The 19,444-nt window shown below is 39.3% G+C and overlaps 1 protein-coding gene across 2 annotated transcripts in view; it reads right to left on the bottom strand.

The window, feature by feature from the left end:
* Creb5 (cAMP responsive element binding protein 5) overlaps positions 1-19,444 on the bottom strand; it is a 388,897-nt gene that overhangs the window by 15,335 nt on the left and 354,118 nt on the right. The window lies entirely within an intron of this gene.

Below are 19,444 nucleotides of genomic sequence, written 5' to 3'. Positions count from 1 at the left end.
GCAAACCAAACAGAATCATTCGATATGATAATGCCACTGAGCGGACAGTTTCCATTTGTTTAGGTACTGTGTTTTGTAAGGATTACAAGAATGAAAAATTTTGCTACTCAAAAGACTTCTCAGATGCACAGGAGAACTAATTTCACATTGCAGAATGCAGTAAGATTACGAATACTATTTTAGGGCTTTAAATTAGCATTAGCAACCCATAGCTTCCGGAGGCTATGTATAGGTCTTTCCCACTTGTTACTATGATGCTGCTCATGCCTCCTCCTGATAATCTAAATTTCCTCACACACTTTTTTTGTGAACTTCAAGAAGTAAGTGAGGGCTTGGGGCTGGGGATTTAGCTCAGTGTTACACCGCCTGCCTGGCAAGCACAAGGTCATGAGTTCAATTCCCGGTATCGGAAAAAAAAACAAAACAAAAAAAAGACCAAAAAAAAAAAAGAAGTGAGGAAAGTAGAAAGCTATGGGTTACTGCACATATATACCTTCTGGGACAGCCACATCACTTGGCTGCGTATATTCCTAAACACGAAACAATGTTCATTAACAAGAAAACAAACATGCACACAAATAATTTATACCTGAATCTAAAGTGGGAGTCAGCAACTGTTTTCTCCAAAGAGTCAGTAAATATTTTTGCCATTGTGTGCCTTACAGTTTCTATCACAGCTACTCAGTTCAGCCGAGATAGGGCAAAAGCAGCTGTAGACAATATGTAAATGAACGCGATGTTTTCCCATGTAATTTTATTCAGGGACAGAAAATGTCAATTTCATATAATTTTCACACAATACAAAATGTTATTCTTCTTTTAATTCCCTCCCTGATCACTGAAAATGTAAAAACCATTTTTAGTGCAAGTGCTGAATAAAGTCAGGGAGCAGGCTAGGTTTGGCCCATAGGCCACAATTTGCTAACCCCATTCTAAAGGATCAGTGGGTAAGCGATTTTGACTGGTGTCTTCAAGATTGTTTTTCTTCTACACAGGCAATTATCATCGTAATCCTGAGGGGCACGATGTGCTAAGTACTGTATAATGCATTTACTCCTTGGAAATGTATCCTACGAAGAGATGATAGCCTAATTGGCAAGCTCACATTGGCTTCATGAAGTATTTACTAGGAGACTCAAGTTCTCTCCAGATTTGTGTTCTTATCTGACTGATGATAGTGATGTGTAATCACTGAGAGGAGAGAATTGCATTTAAATGATGATGAAGGCCGCCAAACTCTAGCCCTGAACAGCATTAATGATTCTCAACCATTAAACTGTTAAGAAATACCAGTTTAGTTAATCAAAATCTTTAGTTAAACGTAAGGAGCCTGTACTTGTAAGAAATAAAAGAAGGAGGGAGGGCTGGCATACTACATATAGATAACCACTAAAAGCGTTTTCCATATGCTAATCGAGTCACCACTTTGTCCACTTGCCTCCTCTTTCAGGAGCAATGGCTACTGACCTTTGTGAAGATAGTGCTGGGGAAGTTAAGCTTCCTGAAACCCCGGGAAAGATTAGCTGCTGGCATTATATTTACTACTAAACACCTTCTCATCTCCAAGTTTTAGAAATGATTTCATTGTTTTTATAAAAATGCTCATTATAAAAATTTAAGCAATGCTTAAGAGTGCAATGAAGTCAACCACACAGGAGCTGGAAGGGTTGTTTATCCTGGTGGGCGAACAGCATTCCAGACAACTCCACATATGCATAGATAGAGATGAAAGAACCAGTAGGATAACTTTGTAACAGGGAAAGCATAATAAGTTTTAAAACATTTTTTGACTATGGCATAGCAAGAAACCCCCCTGAAAATCAAATTAAAACTGAAGTTAAAGAAACGTTTCCAAGAAAACTTTCTGATTGACATTTCCAAACTTAAGGATGAAAAATATGATAGTGAAAATGATTATGTCTCACTTGATATCCTGGAGAGTACTGATGAACTTTTTAAAACTTTTTTGTAATTTAATTATTCCAAAAGCATATAATTGCATAGTAAAATACAATCATCTATTGCCTAACTTTCTCCCCATAAGCTCCAGTCTCATTCCTCACATATAACCAGCATGTACCTTCAGACATCTGTTTAGCATTTGCAAGGATACGTTTGCACAAACCCCTTTTATAAGGGGTAGCTTTGCATTCTGCTCTCTAACAGTACAAACAGCTAGCTAAGACTGATGTGTGCATTAACTGAGCCCTTAGTATATCAGCTCTCATTCTATGCTTTATAAATATTAAGTCCCTAGTCTTCAAAATAACTGCAAAAGATGAAAGAGGCAAAGCCATGGTGGGTGAGGCCCTGTCCTCTACCCAGGCAGGAAAGTAGGTGTTGGAAAAGCAATACCCTTGGCCAGAAACAGTAATGATCTATACGAAGCCACTACCCCATCATCAAAAGGACAGGCAGAAAGAAAGAGAAAGAGCTAATATACTGATGCAAGGTAGGCTGTATGGCCAGACAGTAGTCATGGTTTAGCCACCTTAGTCAGCAGACAAGCAGAGCTCCAAATACACTCTGTCTCAAGTGTGGCAGAGGGGATTGTGTTTGTTTGTTTTGTTTTTTTGTTTTTCTCCGGTACCGGGAACCGAACTCACGACCTTACGCTTGCCAGGCAGGCGCTTTGCCGCTGAGCTAAATCCCCAGCCCCGGCAGAGGGGATTGTGGATGAAAGAATTCCGAGAAGTCCCCTGCAGAGAGGACCATCCCAGGCTCAGCATCTTCACTTCCCTTGTGTTTGTCAGGAACTCATACTTAACATTTCCCCTCACCCTAAAACATAGATATGATAAAGCTCATCTTCCCTTCTCCTCCCTGCTTCATAACTGTGGATCAGAAATGTCTCTGCGATGGTCAGCAGATGAAAGTCAAAGTCCTTAACACGGCCTTTGAATACTAGATGCAGAGCCAGGCCCTGCCTTCCCATCACCCCTTGATCTTTCCTTGCAGGCGTACTGGCCTACTTTGAGTTCCTGGAGGGAACGTAATGTTTCCTCCAGACATGGGGCCTTTGTGTTTGAGACTTTCCTTATCTAGGTTGTTCTTTCCTTTTCTTCAAATATCCTGCGCTCAGGACCCACCTTAGTAAAATTCTCTTTGGTCTAAATCAATTCCTACTGACAATATGGTGCCAATTTAGAACCACATTCCTTTCAAAACAACCCCTTGGTTATGGGTTATAAATAAGAATTTTAGTATGATTCTTCCACTAATATCAATCAATCATCCAAGATCATAAGCTTTATGAGAACATGAATCTCTTGAATTTTGCTCCTGTGTTAATTTTACAGCTTTAGCATAGAATTGGACACATATTAGACATGGAATTAATATTTTCAAAATGAATGGATGAATGAAAAATGAATGAATGAATGAATGAGTGAGTGAATAAAACTTTCTGAGGCTTATGACAAGGCCGCAGCATTTTCATCTTGGATTACTAGGATCATGCAGGTGAACTTGGTATAGGAGGATGATTTTACAACTCAACCAAACTTAGCAGAATCAGCCACAGAAGTTGGGTAGGCAGATGGTCTAAAAAAGTCTGCTAAAAAGAGCTCCCCACTCTACTCAGGGCCTGCACTTCTAGAAAACAATAGCAAAGAGAACATACATGAGTAAGAGGAATGTACATTAATTTTATCTTGATACATTTTCCCAAGAAATGAGGCAAGGAAAATTGAAAAGCTGTCTCAGAGTGGGTCATCATGTTGTCTCTTCAATGTTACAAACAACTTTTCCACCTTTAATTAGGAGCAAATGAAGCCTGACAAATAAATACTATGCACCAGATCTTCATCTCTCAAATAATTAGCTTGTACTGTTAAGGGAAATTACTTGATTGCTTCAAGTCTGTTCTTGCATGTTTCATGCCAGGGTAATAACACTGACAATGCTAATAACATTCCACTTAACTATTTACTCACCCAACAAATATTTATTGGGCTTTGACTATGTACCAGGCACTGCAGTAGGCACATTATTATCTGCCTAGTAGCAGCAGATAATGGAAGACACAAAAAACTAAATCTCGTTTTTTTAAAAGCAGCAGACTGAAAAAAAATATGTGCTTCAGTGTGGAAATGGGGACTTCAACACCCCCTTGGAAAACTTCAGGGTAGGAAACTTCAAACTGGTTGAGTTTACCCTTTGAGGATCAGCCTTCGTCATGATTGAAGGAATGCAGTGAAGATAAATGATTATCAGTTGTTCTGCATATGCCATATTTAATATTCTCCGTGTCATTTTAAAATGGTTTGGGACACTTCTAAAAGTCCTAAAGAGCCTGCTGTGTCCCTGTATGCTTCTGCCAACAAGAGCAACTGCACTGTAAATCATTAAAATATACCAAATATAGATATTTGTAAGCCACTGCCTGGGGGATGATAAATGACCAGTGAATGAGTCCAAGCTGCACTTTGCAGAATGACTTTTCTTTTTGAAGCTGAACTGTGTCTTGCTTTAAATAACATTTCTGCCTAATGCCAAGCAAACACAACGGAGAGGGGTAAATTAATGAGCAAATAAACAGATTTTCTTTTTAGCTCGGAAAACCAGGACTATGACTGAGATGGGACCATAGGAAAGACAAAATGATTCCGTTGACTTTCCAATTTTTCTATCACCTTCACTTAGTTGAGAGAGTGAATCTGCAGAGACTGGAGGAGCCTGACACAGGGCTGGTGTAAGTTATTAGGGCTCATTTTCCTTCAGTCTGTGTATTTTACCAGCTCCTTGCTCACTGTTCCTGGTGGGAGGCTGGACTGCCCTGGTAAGAAACCAGCTGTAGACTTTGTCCCTCCCAGCATGGCTACTGCCACAGTGACCCTACCTGGGACCTCTTTCATTACCCACATAACTTTGTTTGCATTTCAGCAGGTATTGTGAAGCCCAGGTGTACACACACACACACACACACACACACACACACCCCATTACTGCCCTGTGTAGCCACATATGCGTGTGTGGCTATATGAGTACACACACACAACACACCCACCCACTCCCACCTCGGGCAATTTCTCTCCCATTAACAACTCACTCATGCCAATTAGAAACATTTGTGGGACTGTTAAAACTTTTCTTCTCTATCTTCCTCAAGGCAAATTGCTTTGCTTTATAGACTCTGAAAGCCAAGCCGAATTATTAAACATTATTTGAAATTCAATTGGGTGGGAAATGGGGAAGGTTGGAGCATTCCTTCTAGAAAGGTTTTAATTATAAGTGACTGCTAGGTAATATCAGCAGTGTTCTGAGTTACCCACAAGTGAGAAGCTGTCTATAAACTCTTTTCTTTTTTTTTTTTCTTCCCGGTACCGGGAATTGAACTCACGACCTTGCGCTTGCCAGGCAGGCGCTTTGCCGCTGAGCTAAATCCCCAGCCCCCGAGAAGCTGTCTATATACATCTACGGCAGAAATTCTATTCCTATGTCCTTTCTAATACAAGACAATGGCCACCAATGATCTCCCAAAGGTATTGCAATAAAATGTAATTTTGCTTTTCCCTCTAATGTTCCCAAATATGGCTGGCTGGTCAACAGAAGTAGTTAACACAGAATTTTTACCCAACAAGGTATTAATAAACTTGTTATGTAAAATCAAACACTTCATATTTTATCAAGAATTCAAATCTACTTATCTCTAACTTGAAGTGCTTTATATTTTAGAAGACTACTGAAACTAAAAATATATTTACATATTTTTACAACACAGGTAAGTGTAACTGAAAAACTATAAAATTCACTGAATTTTGGAAACTTGTAGGCTAGAAGTATTTTGAATGGTCCAGAAGATCAATGGTACGAAACCAAACATTCCTTAGATACATGGTTTTAAACCCAGTGATTATTGGCTTGCTCTATGTATCAAGGATTTCCGAAATTATGTCTGATTCAGCTTCAAGGAAACCAAAAAATCTGATCTTTATCCACTGAATTTTAGAACTATTAATGTCAGGATTAGATTACAAAATGCTTGCAAACTTAAACAGTAGAAATAGAGGACAATGCTATGCTGTGCCTGTGACATTTCACAAACTGCAAAGGTAAGGAATTGTCTTAATGCTCAGAATCACACTGGGGCTTTGGGACATCTTACGAGAATTACTGTATAACCCAGAAAGCACACAGGATTTTAAAATTCAACTATATTTCAGGGTGATTGTTAAGATAATGAATTAAAATCATACTTATCTTAATCACTTGGAATGAAAGGTATTATTTTAAAAATTTGACAAAGGTATTACTTACAAAAATCTGACAAAGGTATTACTTTAAAAATTTTCATAAATTCAACTCTGACAATTTACAGTTTAAGTGTTCTTTAGCTTTAGGTTTTAGTTTGGTAATAAAATTTCAAATAAGTTCATCAGATTGAAAAGAGAAGATCCAGGAGGGGGAGGATGCCATAAGACCTACATAAAATATTTATATTATTTTTCATGTTATATCATTAAAAACTACTCATTCTGAAGATATTAGAGATGATTTAATCAGTAAAAATCACAGAGAGGTGTTATATTACAAATCAATACTCTAGCTCATTGGAAAATGATTCCAGTGAAATTTCACAAATAAGAACATTACCTAAGAAAATTCGGGCTTTGGCAGTTCTGTACAAGCAAGGTAGGAACTGCGTGTTTACTTGGACGTAAGTGGTGGGTGATGCATTGCTTACTGATGGTTACAAAGCCAAACAAATCTCAGACAAATCTTAGCAATTTCCCTATCAGCCCTTTTCATACTAATGTCTGAAACACTTGTTAATGACAGTTCTGAAAGAGTGAGCCTTCAATTTCTTGTAAATAAAGAATGCATATTTGTGGAATTATTTTCCTTCAGATATCATTTCCTTGCTTCTGTTGGACTTGGAAGCTTTTATAATTCAGGAGAATGGTGAGCATTTATGAGGTTGTATATTTTAGTGAATCTTAGAACAAACTGCTGTTCTGAGCAGCAGAGCTGGTCTTAGCTCTAAGATAGCTTTAAATCCTTAGTTAAGTACCCCGTATCCATGTGACTTCCTCTACTTAGCCAAGGAGGGCAGAATCCTTAGCTCTTTATTCCCCCAGAGAAAGATCCAGAGTTGATGCTTGTTCAGTGGTGAGAGGCTACACGAGACGGGAGTCATACGGATGCCCAAAAGCAGAGTCATTGTAGCAGAAAACTTTAGAAAAAGAAGACAGATGACATGGAGTGAGAGGTCTTGGTTGTAAACCTTGGGCAGTCACCCTTCACTCAAATTCCTCCTGTAGGAAATGGCAATGTGTAATATGAAACTGTGAAACCACAAGGATATACAAAATATTAGTGGGGTTGTTTTGGGGATGGGGGTACATGGGGTTAATACCAGCTTTTGATGATGAGAAATTAATGATGAGAAAACAACAAATTAATTTTTTCTTAGCATTAAAATAGTTTTGTTTTACTATAGATTTTAAAAATTCAGAGTAAAGAACAATGGAATTTTATTCATTTACCAAAAGGAATAAAGTATCGATATTTGCTAGAACATAGCTGAATCTCAGACAGTATGCTAAGCCAAAGACAGAAGCCAGTCACAAAAGGTCACAGTTCATATGATTCCACTTATAAGAAATATCTAGAATAGGTAAAATAGAGAGAAAACAGAATAATAATGTCAAGAGCTGGATAGGAGGGTTGACTGCTTGCTGGTTATAGTTTCTTTTTTTTTTCTGACAAAGGGTCTTACTATGTAGCCCAGACTATATAGCCAGTCTTGAACTGGTGATTTTCTTGTCTCAGCCTCCCAAGTGCTGCAATTATAGGCATATGCCACCATGCCTATCTATACTTTCCTTTGAAGTGATGAAAATATTTTGGAGCTAGACAGAGGGTGACTGGTTATACAACAGGTTGAATGCATTAAATGTCACTGAAATGTATGCTTCAAAATGTTTAGTTTTTTATTATGTGTAGTTTACCTTAATTTAAAAATTATCTTTAAAAATAATGCAAAAGGCTAGGCATGTAGCTCAACACAGACGACTTGCCCAGCACATGTGAGGCCCTGGGTTTGATCCACACCTGTGCAAAAAAAAGTTTAAAATTCAAAATAAGAACTTTTTTCTTCTAATAGGATACTGAGAGAAACTCCTGACTTCATCTGAGAATTGCTAATATACATTACACTGACACCTTAAATGAAACATTATATTATGAGACAATTAAAGCCAAAAAAGATATTTTTCCTGGAATTCAACAGTTAATGTCAGGGTTTTAGTATTTGTCTCTAGCCCTTTGTCTTCTCTGCAAGACACTGGCACCCTCCTTTTCTTGCAGCTGGATAATCTTTTATCTGTCTTAGAAATAACGAGAAGGGCTGGGGATTTAGCTCAGCGGCAAAGCGCCTGCCTGGCAAGCGCAAAGTCGTGAGTTCGGTTCCTGGTCCTGGAGGGGAAAAAAAAAAAAGAAAGAAATAATGAGAAAACGCGGAAGCCTTAGCCATCAGTGGTATACAAAGCTATCAGACAGTGTTCAAGACAGTGAGTAAAGAATCAGTCTCCACAAGATCTGTCTAATGAAAAAAATTCAAGAGGAATCACTGTAACACCTTATGCTTGGTTAATAGAAACAAAACAAAACAAAACAACAAAAAAGAAACTACTGTCCAAAATAGCTTAAGGAAGAGGTAGCTTGGCACCAACGCATGCTAGCAGAAGGGTGTGGGGTTTTTATCTGACTTTATGCAGTGTCACTATGGAATGGAATCATCAAAACAGCTGATGTGGGTTTTCAATTACATTCATAAAACTGGATTAGAGAATTCAGTGCAACAAAACAAAAATCCTATTCTTTGCAAAGACCATGCTTTGTAAAAGTCCATGTCCCCTTCATCTACTGCCCCCATCCAAAAATGTCAACATCACACCGAACAGGTGTTGGGGTTGTCTGTATACCAATAGGGAATATCGCAATTTTCAGCTGTTGGGTATACATGCTGCTTTCACTTTTTCTTTCTGCAACACTGTGATGAGCCTCCTTATGTTCATGTTTTTGGCATGTTTTCCTGACTGTTTCTACAGATTGTTTGTTGTTTTTAAAATCAGATTAATTGATTCATCCAGTTGGGTTCAGTTTCTGTTGTTGTTGTTGGTGGTGTGTATGCATCTGTGTGCATGCACAGAAGAGGGGCTATTAAGTGATCTACAGGGAAGGGACAAGGGGACACCTACCAAGCTTTAAAGAGCCATTTGGGGGGCTCATTTTCTCATTCTATCAATAACCTTATCCTCAGGTGCAATATTATAGGTATGTTCCTCTCAAGCCACCGAGCTCTTTAAGCATTGTGAAAGGACCTCAGGTACTAATCTGTCTCTAGAAGATATATGCTGCTTTCCCTGGGAGTATTTAGAGGTGCTGAATATACAGTGGGCATAGAATAAGTATTTGCCTGGCCGCCTGATGTTTAAGTTCCCTGGAGGTGGTACCTAACCATGTAATGTATTTGAAGCACTGGCTTATAATTTTCTCCGCAGAAAGAACTTTTCTGGTGGCAACTGCAGGGAGAATAATGAGAATAATGCCCTTGGTCTTGCTAGCACACACAATTCATCCCTATAAGTCCAACACCTGCAAACCCAGGTAATCTTAGGTGAGGGCTTATTTTCAGCTTTTATAGAAGAAGAAAATTCTATTGGAAAAAAGAAACCCTTTTATTTTATTTTGGACGAGCATTTAATCAGAAACATAGGAATAACATATGTTAGAGAAATACATATGAAACAGAAATTTGCCTTTATAACTCACTATGGAAAATCCATGCTAATGCAGCACTGAGTTCAAGACTTTAATTGCACAGAAGCCAGGAACTTCAGAGTTCAAATTCTCACAGCAAACTTCACTCCATATGTGCATCCCAGGGCCTTTCCCCAGTGAGTGAGCTAATTATTTGGCCAAAAGCGGTGCGATGAATAGTGGCAGAAAGGATTTCTCCCCACTGCTAAAGTTCTCGTAATCTGAAGCAAGATGGCCAGAGAACAACGTTAACTACATAAATTTTACCATTTTTGTGCACAGCAGTGCTTGGGTGTGTGCTTGGTGAGGACCACCCTGACAACAGTCCCACTCTAGAGCCTGACCCTGGAGGTGTAGAACTTGGCAGTGCGCTGTCTGGGTGGAGTAACCAGTTGCTACCACATCACCCTGTTCTCTGACTGATCTTTCCCTCACACCCTTCTGAGTGTGGCAGTGTTTACGGGCACTACCCTTAGTTCTGTCCTCAGAGGGCACCTCAGTTACTCTGATGCCCAAACTTCTAAATCTGAAAGCTTGACCATGAGGCTCACTGGGGACTAGAGGAGCCTTTTCTGACTCTACCTTCATCCAGCCCTTGGGTAAGTTGTCCACAGCAGTTGCTTTATAATGTCATCTTTTGGCTTCATGCCAGTTGTGTGACATCAGATCCCTGCTGGAGATATGAGGTGTTCTGGTCAAGGATTCCTGGGACTGATTGCAGTGAGAAATCTCCACGTGCTTCTCTCTGATTATGGGGTAAGTGATTTTATGGAAGTATGGTGTCTTGTCCCTTGGTATCCATAGCCATTCCTGAAGCCACCTAACATGGTCTGTTGGTCTATTTTTGTCCTATCCTGCTTGGACCCCTATGCTGCATGGATGTGAGGAGGAGAATAGGAGTAAGAGCGAGAATGACTGACCCTAAGATGTCTGCTTAACTTTTTGGACATTATGAGTGTTATTGGCCCAAGGCCACTGGACCAGTAGCCAAATCAACTTGCTGTAATGGTTTCATTAACCTGTTAAAGAACTGTAGAACTGTCTGTATGCAGTCAGGATAATAGTGTTCTTAAGGAGCAGTTATTTGACAACATGAATTGCACATTTATCATTAGCCTCTGGGCTCTAAGCACAATGGGAATCCATGAAACTGCTTGCAATCCCTGGCCTCCCTGTGTAGGAAGAGCCTGTAGAAACCACTTAGAAACTCAAGATGAAGCTGCTCATCACTAACAAAACTCCTATCATGTAGTCTTCGGGGTTCCAGGCAATCCTCTCACCAGGGAGAACAGAGGTATGGGTGGGGAAGCCAGAACAAAACACAACGCCCCTCCAACCACTTGTCTGCATTTAAAGTATTTCAAAGAGGACCCATTCATGGTTTATGAAGGATTGACCACTTCAGTAGACAGCTACACTTAAGAAGAGCTGTTGCATCATGCCCAAGAAGATGTATCCAAATTATGTCAATTCTCTTCTACCTTTTTAAAATTCCATTAATGGCCAAGTATTGGAAAATATTGAGTACCCTTAATTACTTGGCATATTTTTAACACTGGACTCACAGGCCCTTGCTAAGGGATTTTTGTACCTCTCCATTTGTATTGTTTCCATATTGTACAGTTTATTGACCCAGATATCTAAATTTACTATTTTACTGCCTACAGCACAAGTAATGGGGGTAAAGGGGTGGATGGGTGGGAAGTGTGAAACTATCTCTTTAAATCACATTGTCACAATTGAGCACCATTCTAAAAATGCCAAATAGAAAGCTTTCTGGTTGATTTATTAATTGAAAATGGCCTCTCAAAGAATTACCTCCTAACAAGCTAAAGATATCATTTTCATGATCTGTCTTCTTTTCCAGCTCAGACGATTTCTTTTCTGACTCCACATTTCTTTTAAGCAACTTCTTGCCAGGGAGTGACAGTAATATACTGCACTAACTTGCCCCACACTGGTGTCTTCGTTCAGAGAAGCCAAATCTCTTTGTAGATACTCAGCCTGTGAAGTAGGTGATAACGATCAATCCTCACCTTTAGGAGATGTAGAAAATTCCTGTGCAGAAATGTTGTACCACTTGCTTGGAAATTAGTAAAGCAAAGCAAAGCGAACCCCTAGTGTTCTTTGTGGTGCAGCCTATTTTGCTTGGCAGCAAAAAAAGATGGATGATAAAGTGCATGCTGGAAAATGCAAGGAGGAAAAGAAGTAAGTACAGAGAAAAGGCAAGCAGACCTGGGATAAGGGACAGCTGCAAAAAAGCAAATCAGCTGTACTAGGGGTAGAAAACATGCTCCACTGAAGGGCTTTGGTATTTACTGAAATACAGTGATAAGGCAGAATCACTGTTATGAGAGAAGTGAATTAAGATTGTGTCAAAATATTCCAAACTCAAAACACTTTTTTGTTTTGAAAACTCAATTCACTTTTTTGGATACTTATCCACTCCACCCTAAGTTTCGAGATAAACTAATCCCCAAAGGAGTGTTACGAACTGGTTTCTGCCTTTCACCATATGCCAGCAAGAGAGAGTCTGAATTTGATGAGGTAGATAAGGAAAGAATTACATTGTGTAGGGTTGTTTTCTGCATGAATAACATTATATATAGAAATTCACCCACTTCTTTAAGGCTTTCAAACCATGCACGGTTAACCAGAGGCTAACAAAATGGTTAACCAAACATGTCAACCACTAAGCCAAGTGGAAATAGTGATGGCAGTTCTAGCAATGGGGAGTTGTTTTTCCATTTCTTGACGCATGCTAACCAACACCCAGTACACAGCCTGACTCTCAGAAAGGCATGATGTTGGAAGAGCATATCCGGGTGTGCAAAGCCGACATGAGTAAAGCCCAGGGTACCAGGGCAAGGCCCTTCCACACCAAGATCGCTTCTGCAGGGCACATGTATATTGCTACTCTGGGTGTGGATTGAAGAAATTTTCTCCAAGATGAACACATTAAGTGAGCTGACCACTTGGTTCTGGTCTGACTAACTGGTGTGCCTAAGCCCAGCCAAGTGGATCTACTTACTTCTTAAGTAGAAGGTGGATTATTTTTCTTGTACTATTTCAAGTCCCGTTTTTTTCCTCTTCTCTTTTTACCCCTCAAAATTATCCTGTGATTTGTTTCCAAATGCCAATTACTATAGGAAGTAAATCATATTAAGTTTCCTTGGTGGGACAAGACATACTACATTCTTTGCCAGAAAGGACAACTGTCCATAGTCAAATATTTGACTTATTATAGTAGGGTAGCATTTGCTATAAGCGGCATTATTTTTTTGAAGAACTGAGTTGGTTTGTATTATTTAGCAGCTTAAAATACTCTGGAAGTAAGAGGTATATGCATTAAAATTCAATTTGTAACCAAATGAAGAAAGAAATATAATACTCTTCTACAATCAACCCCAACTCTTTCCCCTAAGGAAAAAATGTTTTAAAATCAGATTCCAATAAGAGAAAACACGTCTAAGCGCTCTGGTTCATTCTATTCAATAACTTTAAATTCAATCTGGGTGACCAACATTGCTTCCTTTTGTGGAGGGGTTAAGTTTTTTTTTTTTTTTAATTTATTAAGTTCATTGGTACATTTTACATATACATAATGATCACATTCATTATAGGGAATTTGCACCTGTACATGATATAACTTGATTCTTTTTTTTTCCCCATTCCTGTGCCCTCCCTCCAAGCTCTCTTCCCCTCCTTATTTACAAAAGCTTCATTTCCATTTGGTATTTTTGCATGGAAGATTAGAAAGACAGAGAGGGAAAATGGATGGAAACAGGAGTGTCTTCATTATTTTAAGTCTCTTTTCTATCACATGATGATTTTAAAATGTTAACTCTTTTTAGTTTTTCATTTAAAGATAGACTGGTTTCACAGGACAAAAATGTTATACTCCAGGAGTTTGTATGAGAATCCATGCTGATGACATGGATAATTGCTACTATATTAATATGCTATGAAAAGTAATAGTAGACTTCTGTTTGCTAATTTTGGGCCAGGTTTCATGCACAAGATGGTAAGCCCTCTGCATGTATATTCCCTTTTTTTTTCTACTCTTCTTTACTACTTTGATCTTAAACAGAATTCAGATGTCTGTAATACCAGCTGTTAATTAGAGATGCTCCTCAACTAAAGATGGGGCCATGGCCAGATAAACCCACTGTAAGTTGAAAATACCATAAATTGAAAATGCATTTAATATGCTTAACTTGATGACACTGTGAAGTGTTAGTTGCTTTACCTCATGAGCATGCAGTTGCCTGGGAGCTGCAGTTCACGGCTGCTGCCTTGCATGAAGAAAGAGTATTGTACTGCATACTGATAGCTTGGGAAAAGACCAAACTTTAGAATTCGAAGTACAGTTTCTGTAGAATACACGGTGCTTTTGAACCAGTTGTAAGGTGAGCCGCTATCAGTCAGAAACTATCTGTATCTTATCAAAAGAGTACAGTGGAGAATATTTACCCAGTACCTATGTTGTTTTCAAACCCCTTACCAAGCACTAACCAGTCAAACTCAATGAATGTACCTGTTGGGAAAATTGACCCATTTTTAAACTGAAGACTTCTCTAACCAACAGAGGGGATTAGAATACACCTATAGCATCAGTCTAGTTGATTTCTTCCTAAATGACAATAACTACCTAGGTAAGAGGCAAATACTCTCTTGTTAGGTCAACTTTTATGATTTTAGAACTTAATGGTTACAAAATAATATCAGATGAAATCAACAAACCTCATGAATTAGACTTAATGATTGCATTAAATGATTCATGAATTTAGATTTAATATTGTTTTCAATTCCAGCAAGGCTGTATCAAAATATAATTATAAAACATCAAATGTGAAAACAACCTAACATAGTACCAGTGTCTATGGTGACAGATATAGGTGGATTCTGTTTATTCTGAGAAAAGAAGGCTGTCAGGACAACTAAGTGAAACATTTCACATGAAATTGAAAGTCCTAATCTTTAAGTAATTAGGAAAAATAGACTACCATTTAAGGAGATTAACATGTCAGATGCACATCTGAGATTTCACAATGTGATGTTATGAAAATATATACCAATCTAGAAATACAGAAGGAACCTAAAGTAACAACCTTTCACACTCTTGATGGAACATGAATGATATACAGTTTCAGCTCTGACGTACTGAGACTGGTCATTAAATGTTCCAGGCTTCTCTTTTTCAACCAGAAGAGAGTTTTACTCTGGCTCTGTTTCAGCTAGGCAAATGGAAGCCTCTCCCCTGAATATTCCTTCTACCTTTCCATTTTGGCAAATACCTCCTTCATTTCCTTTGGTACCATAAGGATCACTCTGAATGACTGGCTGAGCATGGCAGGTCCTCGTTCTGCATTGCCTTGGTATTTGGGGGGAAGCTGTTCACTTTAAGGCAGTATTTTTCAGCTTTAGCATTATTGAAATTTGGGGCTGGATAGTTCTTGGTTTCATCCTTTCAACATACATTTACTAAGCATTTACTCTGTACACAGTGAGAAGTAAAAACTAAAGAGAATACTGTCCATTTCCCAAGAACTCAAAATAGAGTTGATTCTACTGCTTGTGAGGGTGGTGTGATATTACACATTAAATAGATTGTTGAGATTATTAGAATAAGTTTAGATTGTTCTAACCTGAATAAAATAGAGAGTGCTGGTGTTCAGGGCCAACAAGCACTATTTTAGATACCAGCATACCAAGTGTATTTAACCATCTCAGGTCTAAACTGGGATTTTTAGTTATGGCTTAAATCAGTGGTTCTCAATTAAGGGTAATTTTTGCCCCATGAGGAATATTTTGGCAATATCTGGTGATATTTATGGTTATTAAACTAGAGGGTATGCTACTGAAGCCAGGGATGCTACTAAACATTCCACAATTCACAGGAGAGCCTCTACAGCAAAGGATTATGCAGTCCAAACTTCCAGTAATTCTGAAGGTGAAAGATCCTGGCTTGACCAGAGAGCAAGGATAACTAAACTATGACTATATACGATCTCTCAATAATATATTTATTTTACTTCTTTTAAGGGGACATGAAAGATCCTTGTGATATGGGTATGAGAATTGGTTTATATGAAAATTCAGCTAAATCACAAATTATTTTTCTGACCTTTCCTCCTTGTTCTTTTGAAATTCATCAAGCTACTCTGACTTGGAATGGCAGTGAGAACAGCAACATCAAGGATTTAATGTTCTTTAATTATAAACTGTACTAATTGAGGCATTTTGGAGCACACTTGTGCCAAAATTATTTCATTTCACAGACTGAAAAATTTAAGGTCTGAGACTAAGGGTCATGGGATCAAACGACAAATTCAAGGCTGAAGATGTGTTAGAACCTGGGCTCCCCTGTTTCCGGTTCAGGCTTCCCCTGCCACTCTGGGGACTAGTCAGCTGCATCTAGAATAGCAAAGAAGAAACAAAGATAACATGAAAATGCTAATGGCCATATTTTGTGTTCTTTTGGTGGCACTGATGCAATATGTTTTGAGGCTAGGCTGCTTCTCAGAAGCCGCAGAGCAAGTATGAGCCACTTCCATGGAGTAAAGAGGCAGAGTTTGCTAAACCCACAGAAATCTGTATCTCCTCATCTGGAGACAGGTGCTCCTGTGGTAGGATCTGCTAGCCTTCCAGTCTGTATAGGAAGCAAGGGCAGTCCCCAAACATCGGAGGAGTGTTATAAGGGGAATTACTGTATTTTCTTCTCCAATGTCTGCCAGAGCCCTTCTCTCAGCTTTCTTCCTTTGGCTTTCTAAAACATTTGTTAGACTAATAGTCTGTTACTTTTTAAATCAATTCCAGCCCTGGGCAGATCTTTGAAGGAAATCTTGTAAAGCTTCAACCCTGACTTTCTCTTTTCAGCGACTTCTTAGATTTGCACATGGACTTTGGACCTGTAAGGAAGAAGAAGAGGAATATACTCCAGTTGTCTGCAGAAAAGTAACCATCCTGGGCTCTGAATTAGGTAGAGAACATAACACTTATACTTTCAAGCAACTACCAGACCCAGAGATTCCACTAACATTCTTATGTCTTTTTAGTAGACAAACTCAACTTTCATTTGGTCAGCAAAGGCTGGAAGGGGGACTTCTCTTTCACTCCCACTCTACCCTTTGGGTACTGTATAAAGAATTTCAACAAGGGGCTTGAAAATATGCAAATCAAAGAATCTACAGCACTTCCCCTTATTTCCTTTCTCAGATTATATGTAAAATAAACTTTACATTTTATTTTTCTACTTCATGTCGCTCATTTTCTTGGAAAAGGTGGAGGGAAGACATGTAAAATGGGTGATTGTGAAAGTCAATACAGATTGGTTATCTTCTTTTTCAGCCTCTGATACTATTGTTAATATTCTCCTTGAAACTATCACTTTCTGACTCCCTGACACCACTGGAACTGGCTCATGACCAAGAAAATTGAAAAAGTGTGTGGCCAGTGTATGCAAGCCAGCACACATTCACATGCACAGGACAAAGGAGACAGAAGGCATAATGGCACATGACCAGGTGCCACAAATGAAGTAGACATCTGCTCTAAGATTTTCCTATGACCCTTTAAGCAGGATCCTTGGTGCAATTTTTGGATTCTGTCCCACAGTGTCCACATGCACTCTTCAGGGCAGCCAGTTACGGTTCCACAGAGGTGTGAATATCCTGGAGTTTCATGAGCACAATACTTCACATTGTTGTAGAATAACTTCAGTCCCTCTCTTCACTGCCCCACTCCCACCCTCATTAAGAAGCTGTTGAATCCACAGAGAGACTTAGTGTAGTCAGGACTGAAAATGCCAATGAATGCACAGGAAACTTATCCTAAACATTCTAGTATAAAAATATAGTCAGACATTAGCAAAAGGTGTCATTCCCATTTTTTGCCTGATAAGAGACAGGGCCTGACTTTAGCAATCACATGAAGTTTACCCAAAGAGATCCATTTTCCTGTAAGAAAAAACATAGCCATCCCTTTGTTACATCTCAAAGCAACCCCATTGAAAGGCCGTGGACTAGGGTACTGCTCCATAGAGCAGTGAAACACATGCTCTGGAAAAATGCTCCTTCAATACGTAAGTGTTTGGGAGGCCGTGAATCAAACAGATCAAGAACAATGCATCTATCCAACAGACATCTGGTGTCAGTTTCCAGACCATTCTCTGAAGATAATTTGTGTTTTATTGCACAAGGTAACATCCTATAATGTGAGCACATCTCTGAGAATATCGTTAAACAGGGACACAGACCCAGATGCCCCCTGATGCAGGTGAACCCTGGGAGGTCCCCACACCACACAGTGACTTGCCTCAAAGGCTTAATGATGCCTACATTTAGTCTGAAAGGGACTGTTTATTTTTCTAACTTTGAGCAACTGTGCTGGAGACCATCAGAAAAATGAATCAAGAAAATCCTCTCCAAATTGTACAGAAAAATCCTCCACAAATGGTTTATAGGTTGCATGGTTCCGATGAACCACCCTGAAAAAGTAGCTTGTAAAATCTAGTACCTTTGGTGTGACTTGTGATGAGTCTTGCCACACAGAGAAAAGAGGGTGGAAGGAAAGACTGCAGAAAGCTGCTAGGGTGTAAAACTGGATAAAAAGCGAACAGCAAACCCATCAGGTAGCCACTTCAACTCAGAGTCTGGAGAGATTTTTGCAAAAGGCCTGAAAGCTGTTTGGCATTAGAGGTGCAGCGAGGGAAAGCAGACATTGTAACCCTTTGCTCGTGAACCACATCGCACCCCCATCCTTAACAAGAATCTTGTGGGCTTAAACCACAGGCTCACATCTGAACCCTTCCTGCCAGGGCACCAGACAAATCTTGCTTTCCCACAGACTGGAGCAGAATTTCAGCATCCCACCACAGTGCTGGGGCTTAAGGAGCCATCACCCGGGCAGCCAAATACAGTTCTCCACTCACAGGGGCTGCGTCCTGGCCCTCAGCCAGAGTGAGAAGACCAGGGAGGAGAAAAACAAATCCTATAGCTAAGCAAACTGAGCAGGAGGGTGGGGCCCAGTGAGAAAGGGTTGAAGTGGCTGATTTTTCCACTTTCCCCCTGCTGTGGTTAAAGCAGTGACAGATAATTTATCACACATTTTGATTGCACACCAGCTGGCTGTTTAAAAAAAAAAGTAAGAAAGAGTTGTTTATTAATTCAATTAGCTGGCTTATTTATCAGGGCTGGGTTAGCAGGGGCAGAGAGGAGGCCAAAGGATGCCTGTGTCAAGCTGTCTCTCGAAGGCCCTACAGGCAAGTAGAGATACACATTCTTAGCTCTCAAGGCTGGAAGTGCCCACTAGCTGTGTTTACTCTGAATGCTGAGAGCGGGACAGGAAAGTCCATCAATCGGAATGAAACACCAGGGTAGGAAGATGCACAAAACAGGACAAAGTCCTCTGAGAGATGAGAATCATTAGTGCTTATTTCCCATTCAGGGGCCATTTTCAGACATAATACTGTGTCCTTATATAGTATATATATATATACACTCAGTTTTGGTGGCTGTTTTTGGTTTCTTTCTTACTCATTGGTGGTTAGTTATACACATGCTTCTGATATATCAGCAGCTCCCTCAGGATCAGAAGAATGATATATTTTGCAACTGATTTATTAAGCAACATTCTCAAAAGGTATGTTAATAGCTTGCTTTGCACCAACCTCTGTATG

This window comes from Chinchilla lanigera, unplaced genomic scaffold (assembly GCF_000276665.1).
Source record: "Chinchilla lanigera isolate Chin_1 unplaced genomic scaffold, ChiLan1.0 scaffold00009, whole genome shotgun sequence".
Lineage (NCBI taxonomy): Eukaryota > Metazoa > Chordata > Mammalia > Rodentia > Chinchillidae > Chinchilla > Chinchilla lanigera.
This window is presented reverse-complemented; position numbering and strand designations above follow the sequence as displayed.